Source organism: Thunnus albacares, chromosome 2, assembly GCF_914725855.1.
Source record: "Thunnus albacares chromosome 2, fThuAlb1.1, whole genome shotgun sequence".
Classification (NCBI taxonomy): Eukaryota; Metazoa; Chordata; class Actinopteri; order Scombriformes; family Scombridae; genus Thunnus; species Thunnus albacares.
In genome coordinates this window covers 18,028,384-18,048,144 of record NC_058107.1, presented here as the reverse complement: position 1 = coordinate 18,048,144, position 19,761 = coordinate 18,028,384, and the positions used below count along the sequence as shown (strand labels likewise).

Sequence of the window (19,761 nt, the reverse complement as noted above, 5' to 3'; positions counted from 1 at the left end):
GCTAAGCCAGAGCTCCAGTGCATCTCTCCAGAGTGCTAAAGTAGGCCAACCCAATCTATCTCAGGGAGGAGCAGAAGAACTGTTGTTGTGTTTTCTTTTGACAGTAGAGGTGATAACGTCCCTCGTTATGCAAATGAGCATCCCATTATTTAAGCTCAGTGCAATGCAGGGGAGCTGTCAGCGCCGTCACATAAAAAAAAAAAAAAAAAAAATCCTCCATCTACCCTGCCTTTTTTTCTCTACTTTCCCCTTCTTCTCTCTTCTCTCCTTTCTGAACCAGATTTCCGGCACCTGGCAGCACAAGCATCAGACATTGATGTGGAAGACGACACTGCTTCACCAAAAGACATGTCACTCTCAGTCTCTCTCTCTATCACTCTCTCTCTCCCTCTCTTTTCTCCCATACACCCTTGCTCTCTTCCTCACTCTCTCATATTCTCTCTTTTGCACGCTGCCGCACACATACATGCACATTGTACTGCACTTCCTTTCGCCTTCCTTTCCTTTTTTTTTTTTTTTTATCTTCACCTAACCTGAATCCATGTATTTATTGAGTAACATGCATGAGAAAGCACAAGAAAGCTCTAAACCCCTGAGGTGAGTGCAGCACATTGCTGTGCACTTGACCTCTTTCTTCTAGAGAGTAGGACATTGATAATGAAAGCGCGTAATAGGGACATCCAGATACTGTGGCTCTTAGTGACAGACCAGGGCCTGTAACTATAGTACATAACTCTAGATCCTTTAATTTGCAACAGAAAACACAGGCTGTAGTACAGTAGTACAGTATGGATGTCAAGTTGTGTTAAGTGTTATGTGTAGTTAGGGCTAAAACTAGTATGATAATGTTGGTATTGTGAGCCTTTATGAATATACTGATTTCGTAAATATATTGAAATTTTAAGAACTAAAATTGCATCAACCATTATAAGCCGCTCTGCCAAAAAACCTCCATCATACAAAAATGAAAAACAAAGTGAAACAAAACAATTTCAACAATGATGAAATGCATGACAAAAAACTTCCTGAGTTGATGGTTTGGAATACACCCACTTATGGAAGAAATGAGATACAGACATAAACGCATCTTTTGGCAGTTAGGACAACAGCCGGACTGCACCACCATCATAATAACAAGATCTAAAATAACTCTGTGGCAGCTCTGAAGAGGCTATCCAAAACATTTTAGCATTGCTCTGCGCAAACACACCCATCTGTAGACAGAAAAACAAAGAGCTGCCCTCTGGAAAAAAACAAAGAAGGATGTTGTCAGACAAACTAGGATTACAAGCCAACACTGAGGAGCTTGGCACAAGACAGCCAGACAAGGATATCAATCAAGCCGGCATACCTCAATCACAGGCTGACAGCATCATCCCCTCCCAGTCTTTGTACTCAACACTACCCAGCCCGGGCATCGCTCCAAACAAGGAGGCGTTACCTCTGTGATCCCTGCCTCCTGGCCTCCACCTCCTCCTCGTTCCTCCCACAGCCCACTGAGCAGAGCTGAACCTCTCAATGTCAACACCCGCTGGGGCAACACCTTAGGCCTTACGTAACATTAACGCTAAGACTAAGCCCGTGTCCTGAACATTTAATCCCTGCTTTTGGCTCCCAGCACCTGCCAACACTCCCTGAGGTGAGGCTCTGCTGCCGCTTAGCCCCGTGTCAGTGACTCCCCTACTCAGCCACCTCCCCTTCCCATCCCTTCTCACTCTTGCCTCCTCTACCTCCTCCTACACAACGATGCGAGTTCCCTTCCCTCCGTCCCCACTTCTCCCCCTCCCCCCTTTCCTCACACCCGCCCCCGTCCCATACGAATGCCAGGCAGTTCCTGGATAAGAACTGAGTGCCCACCTCCTCATCAGGCTCTCTTCCCTCTCCTTCTCTTGTGTTGGATAGAGCATCAGTTGACTCAACAGATTACCACTGAATCACTCAATCCAATTTAGCCCCATGACGCCAAGACAGTGAAATGGAGAGAAATGCAGGAAACAGGCACCGCTTATTGAACATGGTCAAGCAGCACAAGGCAGTAATCCTCAGCAAGAATTTTTCACAAGGGACTGACACTGACACCTGACCTTGAGAGGGCAAACGAGGTGAGAAAGTAGCGAGGGGCAAAATGAAGACACACAGAGAGACAGATAGAAAGAACTAACAAGCTTGTACACATTAAGCCAATTTACTAATCCCAAGTAAGGCGTGGGGAGAGAGGGAACGGCATATGGAGAAGGAAAAATACACACAAGAGTTTCTTTATCTTCTCTGCCGAGCCTGACTAATGGCATGCTTGCATTCACACTAGCCTGGTAACTGGAAGGAGGCCGGAGCGGGCGACTGCTAAGGTCAGAGAGCACGCTGGCACCATGCAGACAGAAGGACAACGGTTGCTCCTCTGCTTGTTTTATATCCTGGGTCCCAACTCTCCGTGCTTTGAGTTGGAGAGGTGACAATGAGAAGGAGAGCGGAGAGAGGAAAACAGATAAATGGAGAGAAGAGAGGGAAATGGAGTGAAGCATAAAGAGGGATCTTTTGAACAGGCACCAGGCCTCTCCAGGGGGAGGGGAAGAGCTGTACCCACGACCCTCCCATCTGTTAAGCAGACGGACAGAGAGAGAGAGAGAGAGAGAGAGAGAGAGAGAGAGAGAGAGAGAGAGAGAAGGATGAAGGTTGGGGGAGGATGGGAGAAATGAAGAGGGAGCAGCGATTCAGCACATAGTTCTAATGAGCATTCTCTCTCTCTCTGTGTCTCAGAAGTGGAGCTGAGAGGACGATGAGAACATATACACTCAGTGCACCACAAGGCTTGATTCTAGGTCGCCTCTCTCCCAAGTGTTTAGTCACTAAAAACTAATATACAGCACATGGCGCTTTTTCACATTCTAATAGATGGTCTGTAGGGTGCTTGTTAATGTGGCTTTGTTATTGAGGACAGACACTGAAGACGACTCCTCTGAATCAAGGGGCCGACAAAAAGAGGAACTTTACCTTGACTCATGCCCGGGACTAATTCGTCACTATGAGAGACAGCCACATAGTTTTGTTTGTGAACCAGGAGAAGGGACGTGACATGAACCATACTCTAGTTCCAAGAACAAAAGTTGCGCGCAATAGTCTATCAGATTATTTCTGCATTCAGAGAATTGTGAGGGAAAATGTTAAGACCGAAACCGGCAGTCCTGTGCATGCAACGTGTGCAGAATTGTGCTGATGCTGATATTCTCAAATCCTAATTCTACATGTTATAGCAAATTGGGGAAGGTGATTTATCATGACAGGATTGGTGATGTTTTTCCAAGAAACCCCACCTCGACAGCACAGCCGCGGCCCATGGTACATCTGCAACACATTTGGTAATAGCATGTGTCCTGAAATATATATATATATAACACCAGTATCCCCTATCCTCCTAGGAAATGTGGTTGTGAGGATTTGAAATAACATATTACACTGCAGTAAGTAAACCTTTTAGGAGGTGTATGGTACATTAAATAAACGCTCTCTCTTTTTAAATAAACTCCCATTTCCTTGAAAAGGAGGACGAAAAAAAGCGTTTTAATATAGTTTTCCAAATACAATCTGAATGTCAGTACACACTCGCAGTGTTCTGTTTTTACTTGAGCATTTCTGTCATGTAAAAGATTTTTTTTTCCTTGAGAACGTTTAAGTTTTTTTGTTTTTTTTCCCCCGGATGTGTAGATGTTTGGAGGTTTCTTCTTTGTGTTTTTGCTGTAGTTATGTGTGCATGAGCCAGTATAAATGTGGGTGCATTTGAGTGCATTTGCAGTATGTGTATGTGCTTTTTGATTTGGAAATAGTGGTACACAGCCCTTTATCGCCTGTAAGGATGGATGGAGATATACCAGGAGAAATGAGAGGAGGGGAAGGATCAAGCAAAGGAGCAAGTCGATGGCCAGGCAGGATGGGAACAGAAAAATGTGTATCAGGTCTCATTGTGCCTCTAATGTCATTACAGGCAGTGACTCCTCTATGTGGCACACTGCACTCCCCATCTGTCACAGCGAGATAGGCAGGGTGACGAATGGCTATCACTGCTACTTCCCTCACCCCCCACCCGACACACACACACACACACACACACACACACTCTAATGTCTGTGTCTTTTTCGAATGCTGGGGGAGAAGAGTGACCTAAACCTGGGCGGTATCCCATGCGTAGGTGGGCCTCTATGGCTCTGAATCTCAGCAGATATTAGGGCTAATTTAACATGTTAGCGGCTAAGGAGATTAACAACATGTACATCTGGGGATTAGAGTGATAGTGGTGGATCATCTTATAATGTGTTCATTCCTTTTTTTTCCAGTGAGGGTTCGAGCTAAACTTGAATTTGAGAGGCTGCAGTGTGTGTGTGTTCTTATGTGTGTGTTGGAGGATAAATCTTCACCTGTCTCTCTCTATTAGCTCAAGGTTTAGTTGGATCATTAGCAAGACAGAGATGTTTTCACATGTATTCTATTTTCAATCTCTATGCGCCTTAGAACTGAGACACCTGTCTATTGATGAGGAGGAAAGTGAGCCAATACCCTGTGGTTGGCGTGCGTTTTATGCACTCTGTCAAGCACTCATAAGTGTGATTGACATCATGGAACAAAGTATACTGTCATAAGTAGTGGCTCAAGTGCTATAAGATGAGCTCTCAATTCCTCGCCAACCCTAGTTCAACCAATTTCTCAACTTAAAACTTCATACTTCAACTCTAAACTTAATTGATTTTCATACTAATGAGACTCCGCCAGCACTGTTTCCCCTCTTATCCTTCAATCCAACAGCTCTGCCCCGGGGTCTTGGAGGACAGAAAGACAGGAAACACACACACATACACACACACAGACAGCTCAGCGGAAGGATGTGACATCAGCAGGCAAAGACAATCAAAGGTGCTAAAGGTGCTTCCTTCCCTAAATCAGTCTGTTCACAGAGCATACATTGGGAATCAAAACCTTATCGCCACTTTTCCCTTATAGCTGCAACAACAAACGATGAGGACTGAAGCAATACGCTCTCGGAATTTGGATTACTACACAGTAGGCCTGACTTTGACTTCCCTTTAATATGTCTTTTGCTTAAAAGTTTTCCGTGAGCCAACAGACATGTTGTTAAAACACTGACTTGGGAAATTGGTTGAAAAGCTAAAACTACATAACAATTCTGATTTTTTAATATAATGATAGCTTCCACTGAAAGAGCTATTAGTGCATAAGGAATAGAGTTGCTAAAACAGCTAAGATTTAGATTTTCATGTTAAATGTAATATAAAGGTATACATATGAATCAAACTCTTAAACAGCTTACAGTGTTATATTAACTGTTCAACATTTGAGTACCCTGTCTTAAATAAAATGGAAATACTATTTCCTCAGCTGTCCACTGTGGCATTTCATTATGGGTCAAAAGAAAATCCATTTTCTACTAAGGATCCTGTCTGTTTGCAGTTGTGTTTTCACAGAAAACTATCACCTATATAATTTCCTGTCATGGACATAAAAACACTTTCAGATTTTGAGATAATCAAGTTTTCTATAATTCAGCTAGGTATATATTTTTAGATTTAGATATTTTATTGTACATAAAACTCCAGTGTAATATCAGGTAATTTTAATGCAGGTAGAACTGGAGGTAGAAAAGTATGGAGCCCTGCCTTCGTTTGGGCAGCTGCACGTCTCACTCAGCACCAGCAAACAGGGGCCTTGGGCCATCAGAGCCGCAATGGAGACAGGTAGCCATCCGTCAGAGCCAGTATGGAGACAGGTGAGAGCCATCTTTCCATAGCCCATTGCTGACTTCCCCAAGGACAAAATGACTTGACACAATGCGTCAACCCCCTCTTTGAAAGGAGGCCAAGGGCTGTAAAGCCGCAGCTGCTAGGCCAAAAGCAGACGAGCAAGAGGGCACACGTGAACGTGAGGCAAAGCTAGAATGGCAGGGATAGGGAGAAAGACTGGCTGTTGTGGTTAAAGAGGCATTCCCTGTCGATTGTCAGCAGCTTTTTGTTGTGACAGTGGCTTATCGCAATGAGTGATTAATAAACTTAGACCACAATGACAAATTCGCCACACACATACCCTTGTGCCAAGGTGGAAAAAATGGTATCAGAAAAAAGGAGAAGAAAAGAAAAAAGCAGAAGCAAAGGCAAGCCACAATTTGGAGAGGCCCCGGAAAGGCTGGAATGAATCACCATTTAGTGCATTCAGTCTTTCCATGGCATGAGCATAAGGAGGGGCAATAGACGCACTCAAGTATAAAGCGGAGATAAAGAAGACGATAGAGAGAAAAAAAAATCAACTTAATAGAAGTACAAGATGCAAACATAGAGAGAGGAGTTAAGTAGAAGAGAAAAAAAACGAGAGGTTTTAAAATGGTTTTGAATATGGAAGTGGTGCAGATTGTGGTGATACACACAAATGTTTAAACACAAATAACTGTGCTTAAGTTTCGCTTTATCACAATTTCTTTCACTTCTTCCTCTCTTTCCCTCTCCCTCACTCTCTGTCTCTCTCTTGCTTTCCAGTCATTGTGAAGTCAGTTACAAAGCTCTGCCGCAGGTCATGTTTTCCAGAGACTGTAAACCACTGTCTCATTTCACATGTTGCCCGATGCACCACAGGACCCAGGTGGGATGGGAACCGAAAATGAACGCACACTGGTACATGAATGATCACACACTCACAACTCACAAGTACACCTCTATGTGCACAGATAGGCATCCCCTGCTTATCTATTCTGCAAAAAGAAAAAACAAACAAAAAAAAAAACTATATAATGAAAAATTACCATTGCAGTGGAATTACAGTATAAACCCTTCAATGAGTGTAGCCAGCCCCCACAGGAACAGCCGGGAGTCATGTCACTAAGAACACAAAGCACTGACATACGGTTTTCACCCAATTATGTTCCCTGCCGTGTATGACAATGTCTCAGGATGTTAGCAATGTTCTCCAGTGGGGGAAGAAGGGCAGAGAGTGTGTGTACATGTGCGTATGTGTGTGTCAGAGGCTGGAAACTGAGGCTAAGGGTTCAGTGCTGCATGGGCCACACACTTACTTATGTTCAAACACAGCTAACTTCCCAGTAGTCGCGTGCCCCGACCCTCTCACCCCACCCCACCCTGCACTGTATCAACACCAGACATCACGGTTAAGACGATCCGCTGATGATTTCATCACACCCCCAGCCTTTACTCTTTTTCTTTGCCACAGCATTCTAATCACCCTAATTAAAAGCTTTGTTCATTTAGAAATCTCTGATGACAATTTGTTTCACTCTACCCTACAGCAGTGGTGGCTGTGAAGAGAGGAGAATTAAATTTGATCTTCTGACAGCAATTATTAAATGCTCCCTCCTGGCCTCAATTAAGGCCCGCAGGCTAATGCTAACATGGCTAACCCTCATGCAACCACGAGGTGCCGGCGCACTTCCTTTTTCTTCACAAGCTTCATTTTGTCATCCATTTCAGCCGGTGTGTATCTGTGCGTGTCTGTCAACTCGGTGGGTTTATGGAAATGTGTGCTTGCTTATGTGTCGTTATCTACTTTGCATACTTGCTGATGGGAAGAGGTAAATAAAATGATTTCCTTTTTCGGGTGTTTGTTGTAACTAAGTCAGCATGTTGGGACTGGCACATCTATGAGGAAGTTGTGGAATTCACTATTTGTCCTTTTCTCGCTTAATCAGCAAGTTTGGATTCCACAATAATACAATTACGTGAAGTGATGATTTTTAAGGGCATAACCACAACAAGCAAACATCGAAAGTGTTGATACATTAAAGATAATCTTGTTGAGGGTCTCAAGTAGATAAAAATCAATAAACCAGACACTTGTCATAATTTACATCATTCTGTATTTAACTTTGTGTTCAGTTTCAGCGGTGTGTGTGTGTGTGTGTGTGTGTGTGTGTGTGTGTGTGAGTTGATGTAACAAATTTAACACTTAAAAATAAAAAAAAAACTATTCAATTCTAAATAGATGACACTCTAAACGAAACTGCCTCTCCCTGTGGTTGTGACAGTCCAACAGAATTACATGTCATGGTCGCAGCCTTGCTGAGCTGAAGTGAGAGCCACAGCTCTGCTTTGAGTCTATGCACAGCGTGTGGGTAATTTGCAGAGAAGTAGAAGGTTGCACACTTCAACAAGGATGTCCTTCATAGATTCGACCTTCTGTTTTTTTTTTTTTTCTTTCTCCAGTCCCTGTGCTCTGCTAGGAAACCGAGTAACCTAGATCGTAGAGTATGGAGAGAGGGGGATTGTGACAGAGAGAAAGAGAGAGAGACAGAGAGAGACAGAGACAGAGAGAAACTGAGCAAAAAGAAGCATGATTGAGGGGAGAAAGAGTCAGACTTAGACTCTCCACCACCCCACCAAACATTTAAAAAGGAAACAACAACAAAAAAAAAACTCCACTGAGATGATGTCAGGTTCACTCCTCTTTTTTCTGCTTACCACAAGCTGATTGTGCTGATTATTGGTGAGCATTGTTTCCCTGTTGACGCTGTGCATCATTAAACAGAGATTGTTCCACTGTTGGTGTTTGTTTAAGCAAGGCTGGTATAATGTTTCCAGGCACTGTCTCCTCACCACAGACACACACACACATGCACAGCCCCCCACACACAATGTAAACTTGAGACAGAAGTTGTATGCACTGCATCTATAATTTATGTTACTCATGTGCTTTGTTTCAAATCAAATTTGGGTACTTTTGAGAAAAAAAAAATCAAAAAGCAATATCTTTTGAAAACATTTCCAATCTCTATAGTGAAAAATAGACATAGGGAGTACAAAGTTGGGAAAATTATAAATCTTTTTCAGCACATAGCTTATACTCTTCTACTGTTGAAGTGCTTTACAGTTCCCAGGGGAGCATTGGTGGTGGGGTGTGTGAGGCGAAAGGTTGTATGGAGTGTGGAGGGCGTGTGGCAGCATACGGTACCTACAGATCAGCCTCTGTTTAGGGGAGTGGCCCCACCAAGGCCAGAGCCGGGCCAGACCCAGTCCAAGCCTCTCATTAGTCATCGGCTGGGTGCCGCGCTCCTTTTTGGAGTGGTTAAGGGGGAACTGGTTAGGGTCTGGCAGTTCCACTGTACTCCACTCCCAGCACCATCACAACCCGACCTCATCAAAGCGAGCGCTCGTAATTTGTCACAGAAAGCAGCCAATTAACATATGTTAAGGGAGGAGGGAGGACGAGAAGAAGGGAGGAGAGGAGGGGAGGGCGAGAGAAAAAAGATAGCGTATGATTAAAGAGTCTGCACAGCTGCACAAAATCAAGATGGCAAAGAGAGGTTTGAAAGAGACCTCAGACCCAGTAATCTGATAAAGCTTACTGTTACTTAACCCCCATAAGCAAGAGAGAGAGGGAGAAAGAGAGAGGTGGAGAATGAAATAATAGAGACAAACAAATATTAAATTACTGCTGTGAAGCTACAAGCTTTGGCAGAGTGCCTCTGCTCTCAATATGTGGCTACAGTGAAGGCCACTGTATCACACGGAGATGACCCCTCTCGCCAAAGCACTACTGCTGTTTGACCACACTCTATTTTTAGCTCAGCGCTCACCATTGTGTTTGACGTAGTTCACAGTTAAGCTAAAACTGCCAGGAACTTCTTTTTTTTTTGTCACTTTTACTACTTTTTCATACCAAAATTCGAATGTCTGGTGCACCACAACAATTTAGCTCCCTTTCTCATGAAACTAAAGGTGTTTTTCATTTATTTCTATGTTACAAAGTCTCAGACAAGTTGCTTACATTCTGACTTGTTTGTTTGCTTTCAAATTCGTGTTCCTCATGGTTGATTTTTAACATGCTGTGTGTGGTTATTTATGCATGTGTGCACGCCTGTGTGTGACTATGTGTCTACGTGTGTGTGTATGCGTTTGTATGCCTGTTATTGTTGATGTTGTTGTTGTAGGAACGTCTTGTGAAGTGAGTTGTGTGATATTTTGCCTTGTTGTTGGATATGGTGGCAGGTTGAATGCATTAGCAGTGTACGCCGTTGCCATTCTGTGTACTGTCGTCTCTCAGCCACCTCTGCCTTGTTTCTCTACTGCGACTGATCACACGGGCTGACAAGCAGGTTTGGGTCTTCGTCTGCCGTGCCATCCTTCGCTACGTGGGCTCCGACTCTTTCAGCAAGCAAAATAAGAGAGGCGCGGGGAGGAAGCTTTAAACAAATTTGAGTGATTTTGGAATTGTATGTCAAGTCATGGGGAAATCCCCCCGAACAAAAAGTCTGAAAGAAAAATTGAACAATGGTTCCCTATTTCTAATTCAGTTGTTTGAATATAAAAATTGTTATTATTATTATCATTATTATTAGAAAGTGAGAACTGTTTTGACCGAAATCAGAGCCGAAAATGGAAAGTAAAACCACAAATGGTCGACAGAGAAGCGTAGCCTACACTGTATATATAAATCATGACATTCTTTTTTCTTCCTCTTCCTTTCTCTCGCACTCTTATCTTTGCCATCAAGCATCAATCGTTATTTATTTATTTTTCCTATTTGGGAAGTAAAGGGCCGGAGTGGAGGAGCGGAGGAGTGAAGGAGTGGGGGATGGAGGGACGGCGGACAGAGGGGGTGGCGGCGAGTTGTGCTTGGTTCACAAGCCCTGCTGCTTGGTTGAATTTTTCTCTTCTTTTCTCCTCTGCATTGCGAGCTGGTGGTTCAGTGAAGGACCTGGCTGCCTGGAGTTCCCCCCCTCCACTCAAATCCCTCTGCTGCGAGCACAGCTGCACCGTTCACATAACCTCGCCTGCCCCCTCCTACTCCCCCCCCAGCTAATGATAGCAGAGCACGTCCCCTCCACAAGGCAACAGCTTTTTCCACTTCATGTACATACACACACACACACACACACACACACACACACACACACACACACACACACACAAACTTGGTGCGCACGCACACAAGACTATTGGACACACACACAGACTAGTGGGCACAACATATCCCTTTTCCTTGTCTTGGTTCCTTCACTTCATTTTTTCTCATATCACTCAATTTCTTCCCCTTCTCTTCACCCTGAGAAAAATTCCCCGGCCTTATGACCCAGGGAAGGCCTGAGAACGTTAGCCCCCCCTACCCACACACACACACACACACACACACACACACACACACTCTTAACCCTCCCCTCCAAATCCAAACTCCCCGTTTTTCTTCCTCTGTACAACCCTGCACAGCAAGTGACCTGCATCACAGCTGTGTGTGGGAATTTGTATGGGTGGGTGTGTTTGTAGGAGGGTTGAGTGTGTGAATGTATGTACTTGCACATACCTGCGTACGTCAGTGTTCACACTGCATATGCCGTCTGTACATTGCTGCATAACTGTAAGTGTTATGTTCATATTTCTATTGTGTGTATCTATGTGAAGGGGGGGGGGTGAGGGCAGCTCTGGGCTTCTGCTGCGCCTACTGTGCATTATCCCAAATAAACAACTCATTACACGTGTACTTAACCAAGGGGAGCTGGCGAGCATTGGAAGCTAATCCCTGTTATCGTTCCCAGCGTTTCTCTTCCGATTAGGCTACAGGGAAGAGGAGCCCAAGAAGGTAGGCTGCTCAGTGCAGGAGGAGGAAGAGTGAGGAGGAGGCGAGAGGGAGTGAGAGAGAGAGAAAAAAAAGAAAAGTATTTGAGTTAACTTCCCACAAGTGCCCTTCTTACTTATAGTATCCTTTCTCACTCTATCTTTCTCTCCCTCTCCCACTACTCTCTTGCCTTCTCTCCTTCCTTCTCCCTGTGGATTTTGCACTGCTCTTCCTTGTTTTCGACCATCTCTCAGAACTGGGTCATCGACAGACTGTGCGGCAGCATTTTGAAGAACATGGGAGGGGAAAAAAAAGCGTGTTCTTTCTATGAGAACAATTCAAGGCTTCTTTAACAAGTAGCCCGCTTATCAAATTAAGCTGTCAAAAGCACATTAATAACAGGCAGCACAATTCCCTTCACAGAGAAGGGGGGGGGGGGGGGGGGGGGGGAGCACATTCGAAAAAAAGGAATGATTTCTCTTTCACTGTGTAGAGATACCAAGGGCATTAATGATTTTCAAAGATTTCTCCCTCTCTATCTCTCTCTCTACATTTCTCTTTCTCTGTCCCACTCTTAATATGATTATGGGGCCCCTATTATGAGGGGCCAAGATGCAGAGTGCCACTCATTTAAATGGTGGACAATATCTCTGGCTCAGATGCAGCAGGGATGATGCTCATGTTTAATAGAATTACAGGCTTTTTACGCGTGCTGACTTTTCACTTTCTACAAGACAGATTCAAACATTTGTGCTGGATGACAGTTAAACAGATAAAAGAGCATCTGAGGGTGATAATGCGGATTCAAGACCAAATAAGAAGATGGTTCGATGGAGGAAAATGAAGCCAAATAACCATCTAACTATTAAAAATTAGTTTGACCCTGGACAATCTGGATCTTTTCATGAATAGATAACTGTTATATTGTAAAGTGTAAACAACAAAATAAATCCATTCCACACCCAAGTCTAACAACATCATTATCAGTAAACCAATAGTTTGTTCACACATTCTTTCTTTTATTGAGTGTGAGAGTCATTCCAAAATTCTCATTACTCTCAAAAATGTGGAGCCAGATCATCCTGTAAGAAAGTGAGAGCAGAATGTGAGGGAAACAGTGTACACCACCGAGGCAAAGAGAGAAAGTTAACACTCTCAGTGCTGTTCGCATGGCATATGCCTGAGATGTAGAAATTAAATTAACAAGACACTTCGGCATACAGATGGCAGACAGGAGAGAAAACTACCCTATGACCTTACACTAATAGATCGTCGCAAAAACACAGTTCTCATTTTGAGGACGTTCTATTGTGTTGCCATCTTGACACTCCTCTGAAAGCCTCATACTGTGCTCTGTGTTTGTGAAAAGAAATTAACTTGTGGTTTTCTTCAATGTTTTACGAAATCTGACAGTGTCAGCAAAGGCTTCTCTTACTGAACTGCGAGCCCTTTTGTATTTTACTACAGAGACTGATTTTCTCACACCCTTAATTTGAGTCCCATCCTGTTTGCTTGGCCCCTGAGGGGGCTGCTCGGAGTGGGCCGGCAGTGGATGGATGTGACGTGGAGGCACTGGGACTCTGCTGTAGGGAGGCTGGAGCCACGACAGGTATCCCCCGCACTTCCTTGGCTATTTATAAAATCATGAGTCCAGCACAGGGCCAAAAATAAGACGGAGGCCATTTTTATCCCAAATAATAAAGGCGGCTCACTCCCTTGCTCACACACATTAATGCTCACACACAAACACATACCAGGAGCAGAAAAATATCCATCCATACCGCACAATGTCCTGCATACAAAAAATTAACAACTACTAAAAAAATACCATGAAACCATCTCTGTCTTTCTATTGAGCATGCTCAGATGTATACACACACACACACACACACACACACACACACACACACACACACACACACACACATACATCCAGCAGACAAAAGTCAATATCAAGGCTGAGCTATTTCTGTAGAGAGCACTATTTAGGAAGTGTGGGCTGGGTGCCAGTATTCTCCTCAGTATCGTCTGGGCGTCATTGCGCTGCTGCTGTTATACAAACTCACCTCTTTCCTCTCTCACCCGCTCCTCACCCTTTCCACCCAACCCTTGTTCCATTGTCAGTACACTCTCTCTCTCTCTCCCTCTCTCTGTGTTTCTCCTATACACACACACACACACACACACAAGGTTATTTGTTTTTCCACTGGGTCGAACCACAGTGCCAGGTGAAAGCATCTATTGGCAGGATAAAGAGAGTGGCTGGTTTGAGATCACAAGGCCCCACTCTGCCCAGCAAACCTTGAAGTGAAGCGCCGGGCTGGAGTTTCAAACAAAGTGCCCCCTCATTCATTATACATGCAACTGCACTGAAAATCTCCTTCCGCAACACCATCTCTTCTCCTCTCTCTCTCTCTCTCTCTCTCTCTTTCTCCCTCACTCTGCCTCTCTAGACCTCTCTCTTTCTCTCTATCTTCCTCCCTCTCTCCTCACATCGTTCCTCTCCCTTTTCTCTCGTTTTTTTCCAGACAGAGCATCCATAAAGTATGAATAAAATTAATGACATCACGAGCTGCACTTTGGAAGAGCCACTGTAGGAAAAAGCCATACATCACGGGGCAGAAGGAGTCGGGCCGAAAAAAAAAAAAAAGAAAAATTGACAGAGAGAGAGAAAAGGGGTGTGTGTGGGGGTGGAGAAGGGGGGGAGTGTTGCTTCACCCATCTACGCCCTCAGGGCACTTCATATTACTGTATGTTATTGTGTGTTATTAAGTTTTATTTCAAATTCACTTTAGCTGAAAAGTTTGAACATGCTCGAAGAAATAAAGCATGTTGATCAAATTCTTTTTTGAATTTCTTCTAGCAGCTCCCTTTTTCTTTTTCTACATGTCTTTCTTTGTCCGGCTGTCTCCTGACTCTTTTTGGTCAGCTGAGTAATGTAAGCGTTTGAGACAGTCCTGTGCTGCGCATTCTTTTACAGGCTGGCCTTTGGTGTGGGAATGGCACAGATGACAGTGGAAAGGAACACTGGTGTGGACTTTGGCAGGACACTGGCTGGTTAAGCTGTGTGCTCTACGGAAGAGGGAGAGCACTGAGCGTGGATTCTTATATAGCTTTTTCTCGACTTAGACGGTGTTAACAGCATTTTCAACAGCGCCGTCCCCTCGGAGTTGAACAGCGAACCGACGTTACAGACTTCGCCAAGATACTGTATCTCTGACTCTATGGTGAAAAATAAGTATCACATTTAAGACGGTAATATCCTTCCTTAAAGCAGTAAAAGAGATAGATGTAGCAATCATGCTGTCTAGTATTGAAAATTTAGTTTGACACTGTTTCACTGTATAAGAGCAACATCACACAAAAGCCTGACTGGGTAAAATTTTAGTCCTCATTCCTCTGAATGCATGTGTGAACACAAGATCTGCTAAAAATACCCGATAGCAGTGTGACGCTCACCAGCAGCGTGGATGGGGAGCAGTGGCGGCAGCGGCGCAGATTGTGGCAGCCGAGTGAGCAGGGGTTTCAGATGGATGTGAGCTTGTGTGAGGCCAAGGCACAGAGCTACCTCTGTGCGTCTCACCGGACTATGTTGCAGAATGACTCGGCTATGTTGCCGTCGTGACAAAGATAAATTACAGCCACTGGAAAATATTTCTACTTTTTTTTCTCACTCTCTCTCCTTCTCTACACCTCTTTTCTTTTTTTTTTGCCATTGGGTGTAGTCCAAATGTGTGCCACACCAAAGGGAGATGGTGAAGAGAGGGGGGGTTCTCTCTGAAAATATATTAGAGGGTTAAAAAGTTGCCCCTCACCATTCACAGGTCAGTTACTGTGTTTTATCATGAAACATGCTTTCCGTCGCCAGGTTTATGCACATGGACAGCAAACATTTCTCCCTCAAACTAACTCCTAAAACTCACTTAAAAAGGATTCCCAGTTAATCCTGGATGCTGAGCAGGTATTACAGATTTACACTGTATCTGGTATTATAGACTATGTTGCCTGGATTCTGTCTGTTACACAGTTACTGAATAAAAATGAAAAATCTCACAGGAAGGCAGCTAAAGTAAGTGTCTGAGTGACTGTTGGGGAAGTTAATTAACTAATTTATGAACATGTTAACTACCATTTAACTCTCATTTCAACATTTAAGTCTTGATGCTGAAACATTCAGCCTGAACTGAACTATTCAATGTTTAGACAAAGAAATACAACCCTTGTTCTACTTTAAATGTTTTTCTTTGTCTTATCATTCAAAGTCCTCTGCTCCCTGCACTCCTCCAGCCTTCTTGCCTCCCAGGACTCTCTCCCTGTCCAAATATTTCAGGGAGCAGGCCTCAAGTATGGCGAGGTGTTTTGGGTGTCTCTTTAGGTGGGCTGCAGCTGACGATATGATTGTGTGGTCAGAACTGCTGAGCACAGACCACCCAGCAGGCAGCTGCTGCCATAATGACCAACAGGCCGAGCAGGAAACAGGAAGAAGAAGGCAGGATATCCTGTTCATCTAGATCAGTGTGTTAAGCATGACATCACGACAGCATCACCCTATGATAAAGGATACCTGATCGGAGGCTAAATATTTTGTCTTTCTGCTCTTAACTCATCTCAGCTCAAATAAATTTCTATCTACAGTTTCTGTGTGTGTGTGTGTGAGAGTGAGTGTGTGTGTCTCCCTGTTTTTTCTGTGCATCTGTCTTCTCAGTTTGCCTTTTCAGCCCTCACACTGACACTGTTTTCCAGACTGCTCCATCATCCCAGACATCAAATCCTTCCCCTCTTCAGTGTGAGAATAAAGGAGAAAAAGAAATACACGCATTTTCATTTGAATATACACCAGCAACAACCTCACAAAACTCGAGACAAAAAAAAAACCCCCACAAAAGCACAAACATTCCGATGCGCAAACAGACACACAAACACAAACACACACACACCTCCCAGACACACAGCACATACTGACAAACACACAAAGAAACAGAAAACACAAATCACAGCACAGCCAGAAGTCTACTTTATGCAGAAATATTCTAAAGTGTGTTTTACAATACAATTAAACATCAAAGGCTGATATATTCCGGCTGATATATTCCTCTGTGATCTTTAACACCCCAGTGAACAAACCCCATACCCCCCTATCCACTTACAGCGTACAGAGAAAGTTGCTGAACGTCACTGCTAATTACTAGATAGAGACAGTAGAAGACTTTGCATCATTATGCAAAAACCAGGACATATTCAAATATATGCATTAAATCCACTATAAACCATTCAAGGACTGTGTTATTTACTTTAGATTATTATTTAGTTTTGCAAGTAATTGCAGCTCTTATGAAGATATACAGACAGTGCTCCTAAGGCAAAGAAACATTTGGATAAATATTTCTAACTTGCAGAATAGGAGAATGAAAGTGAGATCTGTTTAAAATGAGTAAATAAATACACGGTGAGGTCGAGGCTGAAGCTTTTCATTAGTACTATAAAAATGTGTAAAAAGCAAAAAAAGAGGACATTTCCTCTCATGTAGCGAAAGAGGGAGCACCTGCCTTGTGCAACAAACAAGAATACAACAAGCCCTTGAGTTATTATAAAACGTAAGTATTTTCATCTGCTTATAAACAGGCAAGAAAAAAAAGTTCAAGTGGCGTAACATGTTCACACTATTTGAGTCAGATAAATTTGCTTAAAAGAGATCTTTATTGTATCACATTTGGATTTTAGGTGCCCTGTGTAACATTTATTTGAGAGCACTAAACCAAAATATATTGCATTTTTTAAAGGATATACAAGGATGTCTCTTGACGGTTTAAGATATTATATTCTCTCTATATATGAGGTAAATATGACTCCCTACAATTGACTCTTATATTACCTTCTCGTTTGAGCCAAAGGGCAAGAAGTCCAATTACAGTCCTTCAATATCTACCTCCAGATCTTGCCAACCTGCAATCTGCAAATGAGTGTTTTACTGATGTTTAACTGAGCAAACTCTGCAAACCCCTTCCAAAATATTTGAAACCATTAGTGAAAAAAAACTTTAAAGCATAGCAAAAGGGGCTATTAAATTATTTGCTTAAACATAAATGCTTCTGATGTTTCCATTAAGAATAATGTTTTCATAGATCTGGTTTTCCATAAGGAGGGAATCTTGAAATGTGCCTTTTGTACAGTATTAAATATCTATGCTCTGAGGCAGCACTGTGGTATACTTTACCCCTTCTTTTTTTAAGATACAAGCTAGATAGCTTACATTTTACAGCACTCTGAGGCTAATTCTCTCTTTCTGGTCATGCCTTGTCACAGCCTGCCAGTAAAACCAAGTATTCACACATTTATAGACATTATATTAGACATTTATTATTAAAGATATTAGCAACAGTCCCTCCTATGCTGATTTTGTCTGACCGCTTTTATAAAACACATGGCAAAACCCTGACCATGGCACACAAAGTGTCCCTTCCCTTAACTTAACTAAAGCTTTACTGAGCCCCTGGTGTACAGTAAAGTGCCCTGACAATCGGCTCAATGCCCTGGCCAATCACAGGGACACGTGACCTTCTAATCCCTCTCTGTGAGAAGGGTAAGAGTGTGTTGTCACTGTTGGTTTTGTGAATCAGCGCCCAAAATCCCAAATGATTTGTCAAGAGGGAGAGGGCTTAAGAGAATAAGAGAAACAAAAGTAGCACTGGCCAGATAGTGTGGGTGTCGGTGTGTGCATGTGTGTGTGTGTGTGTGTGTGTGCATAACAGAAAGACATAGAGAAAAAGGATACAGACCATGCTTTTGTCTATGCATGTGTGTGTGTGTTTGTCTGCGACTGCATACGTGCGTGCGTGCATGTTTGTGTGTGTGTTTGTACAGGGTCTCTGAGATTACAGAGCTTGGCTGACAGAGTCCTCTGTGTGTAATCGTGGGTCCACATGCGAGCGCTCACCTTCCTCTGAGCGGATTAACCTAACGCTAAATCCCAAGAGAGCAATAGGCCAGACAGGCCACACAGAACAACTTCATTGACGATGGGCAAAAGAGAGAAGGGATGTGTAAAATCTTTTTATAGACTAAAACATTTTTAAATGTTTTTTTCATGAGTAAACAACTCATACAAAACAGCATAAAGGATTAGAAAAGTAGTGTGACAATGCACCGCACACTACATCATCTGAAATTTTTAAATGTATCTCAATTGTTGTATATACGTATGTTATGGAGACGGTATCTTATTTTTTTTCAAATGGAACTAACTGTGAAATGTAATCAAGCTAAATTACTGAGTGTGTTCAGTACACTTTTCACAGAGTCACAAATTAGGTTAATATGCTGTAGCAGACAGCAACACTTTATCACTTAAAAAAAATCTACGTTTGCTGAGTGCCTTCAAAATTTCTCACAAATATACTGTATTTCAAATTTAATAGTGCTTGTAGATCTCAAATTGTGCTGTGACTATATTATCAGTATTGTCAATTTTGAGAAACTTCAACTATCTCTAATTTAACAGCATTTTTTAGGTTTAAAATGGACATGGTCATTTCACCTTTTTATTTATCTAAGTGGTAAAATTTCTGTTTAACAAAAACTAATTCACATAAATATGGGTATAAAGCTACATTTTTATGCTCATATCAATGAGCATGAATTAAATGCAAACAGTCTAGTCAGTTGTACCACTGGTCTAAATTAAACGAAGAGTGCTGTGGCAATTTTAAAACGTAGGCTACAAGGCTTCGTAGTTCATATTCACATTTCATCAGTAGGCCTGATATCCAGATTTCTAGTTTAAAACAAATAAATACAATTTTATTTCTAAATCTGCAGCCTGTGAAAGTTGCCACAGGTTAATTACGGTGTCATTATTAATCCTCTCACTGCAACAGGTTCAACTGCCACAGGAGACTAAACTAAACTCACCATATAAATAAATCATGCTCGCTGTAGTGAAATAAGTTTAAACAATTCTCAGAGAAGAAATTATAATTCAGCCTGAACTTGACAAATCATCTCTGAAACACTGATTTACAGAACAGTTATCACTGTGACTCTGGTCTGCATGAATTAACATTCAAATAGGTGCGATAAACTGTGTCCCATCTGTATTGCTGTTTAAAAATATTTAATTTTACACATCTTTCCCAATATATTTATGAACGCAGCCAGGTTATTCTGCTTTAATCTAAAGTGACAAAGAGTTATGGTTCATCAGTGCAC

At 42.7% G+C, this 19,761-nt stretch overlaps 1 protein-coding gene across 12 annotated transcripts in view; it reads right to left on the bottom strand.

The window, feature by feature from the left end:
- Positions 1–19,761, bottom strand: part of mef2cb (myocyte enhancer factor 2cb) — a 75,988-nt gene that overhangs the window by 45,300 nt on the left and 10,927 nt on the right. The window lies entirely within an intron of this gene.